This window comes from Ciona intestinalis, unplaced genomic scaffold (genome assembly GCF_000224145.3).
Source record: "Ciona intestinalis unplaced genomic scaffold, KH HT000119.2, whole genome shotgun sequence".
In the NCBI taxonomy this organism is placed as follows: Eukaryota; Metazoa; Chordata; class Ascidiacea; order Phlebobranchia; family Cionidae; genus Ciona; species Ciona intestinalis.
This window is the reverse complement of record NW_004190441.2, coordinates 1-2759: the sequence shown is the minus strand read 5'-3', so window position 1 is coordinate 2759 and position 2759 is coordinate 1. Positions and strand designations below refer to the sequence as shown.

Sequence of the window (2759 nt, the reverse complement as noted above, 5' to 3'; positions counted from 1 at the left end):
CAGTGTCCATTTGAGCTACTTTGTACAAAAATTCTGTTCTAGTACCCCTACAATGTGTTTTCAAAGCTAAAAATGCTTTGCGAAGCCTAAACAACGCTTGAATACAAGGGGAATCCCCTACTGCAACTCCGAATTGGCGCGAACAGGAGATTACAGCAAAATTGGGGACATAACTAAAGGAAAATGGCTAAGTTTGGCTAAAAATGTTCAAAAACTTGGACCAAACAATACTCAAAATTTTTAAATACGTTGATATATTTTTTATTGCTTACAAAGACTTCAAATGATTGGTTGAGAAGATTGTGTAAGTATATTTATTCTACTTGTTTACTTTGCATAATTGTCGGTTTACAATTTCAGGTTGAAACAACTTAAAATAGGGGTGTTCAGTTCTAAATAGTAATTTCGTTTAATGCATTTTCCTCAAAAAGTCGGACTCAGGTATATAGCTCCTAATGCTAAACCGATTGGTAAATCATAAATGTATGATGTCACACGTGGCATTTATGTTTATACCCACAATTAAATTATCTCAGATGTGGCCAGATAGATATAAGTATCCAACCTAATCTGCTTATATTATTTTGGTCACTAATGATAAACCACTAAATAACTATGTTTCCACACGTGATGTACATTCATTTTACCCACAATTCAATTTTCTTGAAAACCTAATATTGTATGATACAACGAAGAATCCAAATATTTGTTGACGAGATTGTGTAAGTCTTTATAATCTACTTGTTTACTTTTTGTGTATTTACAGATGGAATTAGTTTAAAACAACTTGACAATAAAAGCAAGCAGACTAGTTGTCGGTATTTAACTAGTTTTCTGGTTGGATCTATCCACAAAAAATCTTCTTACTTGTTTTCCCCCTGGTGTTATACCAATTTTAAACTCTCTGCTGACGCACGTGGTACATATTTGCATTTTACCCACAATTCCAACGTATAAAATGGTGGTTAGTAAGATTGTGTTGGTATTTTTATTTATCTAGATTCCAAAAAAAAAACGATAGAATTAATTAAAATACATTATGTTCTGTTGTGTAATATATTTGTAGAGACCATTGGTTACTGTGGAGCAGTAGGTGAAATGCACTAAACTCCTTAGGGACGAGTAATGCAAATATGCATTTTGAAACAGGTGTTCACAAAAATGTTTATAAGTTGACTTACAGTTGGTTTTATTTGAAAGAGGAAGCAATTATCTACCAATATAACGTTTGAAAAAAGCGTCATAGCATTTCAATTTTTTTACCAAACTTGATTTGAAAACCATAAAGTGTTTTTTTAAGAAGAGGGTGCGTATTCTGCCCAAAAATTAAGGTTTTAACGTCATTCTGACCAATAAAAGCGACTTTATTTGATCTCTATGTTGCACTGGTGCTTGTTTTGCGTGAAAACGGCTATGTCAGCTGTATTTACAAGTTTTTTTGGTCTTATGAAGCAATTTTCACATAAATTATGTTTTTGTTTGTATTATCCATCTTTAATTTGCTTCTACATGTTGTTTCTACCATTACATTCGTAATAAATCGTTTTTGGCAAGATTATGTTAAGATTTTAGCAAAAATAAACTATTAAAAAATTACGTCATCAGGTTATAAGTGACGTAATTGATCCCTTTGACGTCACTGATTCAAACAATTATTTCAGTTAGGTAGTAAACAAACCAGGGATCAACATTGCAATAAATTCCTTATGTATTTTTTAGGTAAAAACCCAAATTACACATAAATACAAGATTTCTGATGACGTCATTCAAAATTTGATGACGTCATCAAAAAAAAATCAAAATACAGTCTTGTAGCAAATTTTCCAAAGAACAAAAGTCTAATTTATCGTTTTTGGCTGCCACAAACACCTGAGTGTAAGAAGTTAATATTAATCATATAATGTTTAATTATAAATAATGTTTGAATTACGATAAATGATGGTAAGGTATAAGAGTAGTGCTGTCAATGCGTCCCCATGCAATTAAATGACTGGGAAGATTGTTTAAACCTATTTATTTTCTATTGGTTAACTTTTTTTGTAAAATTACTGATTAACAAATAGATTCAGTAAAAAATAATTGTTTAATTAAGCATACTTGTTGTAAATATTAGGTATACGAAAAATCGGCATTAATCATTTTGCTCCCCATCGTTTAACTAATTAGTAACTCTATAGTGCCGCATGTGGAAAGAATATTTCTTACCCACAATTCAAATATTCTGGAAACGTGGTCGGAAAGATTATGTTGGGTCCTTTCAATATTTAATTTATCATAATTTTTTTTTACAGCGAGTTATGGGAATATTTAAAATATCATATATTGTGTTTAATAATATATTTGTAAATACGATTTTCATAGGAATGTATATAAGTTATTCAAGCGTAATTTACCTGCATTATTCGTATTACAGCACGAGTTCTATATATAATTGAAATATCTGATATCGTGTGTTTTATACACATGATAAAACTAAGAATCCAATTGATTGGTTGGTAAGATTTTATAAGTGTGTTTGGATAACTATACTGCGCCCACTACCGGTTGTCGGGTCGAAAACAATCCTCCGTCAAAAATGCTCTATGACGGACTCTTCGGCAAACCAAGCGGATGGAGTTATTGCCGACATTAAACAATAGGTGCCGCAAAGGAAGTACAAAACTGACATATGTTTGAAGGGTTAGGGGGCTAGGGGGCTAGGAGGCTAGGGGGCTAGGGGGCTAGGGGGCTAGGGGGCTAGGGGGCTTAGTGGTTAGGGG

General features: G+C 32.4%; 1 long non-coding RNA gene across 1 annotated transcript in view; it reads left to right on the top strand.

Moving 5' to 3' along the window:
* Window positions 1-811, top strand: part of LOC113475141 — a 1701-nt gene extending 890 nt beyond the window's left edge. Inside the window, exon 2 of the long non-coding RNA XR_003396883.1 lies at window positions 361-811. This is a non-coding gene — a long non-coding RNA (uncharacterized LOC113475141). The remainder of the gene's footprint in view (window positions 1-360) is intronic.
* Window positions 812-2759: the final 1948 nt, after the last annotated feature.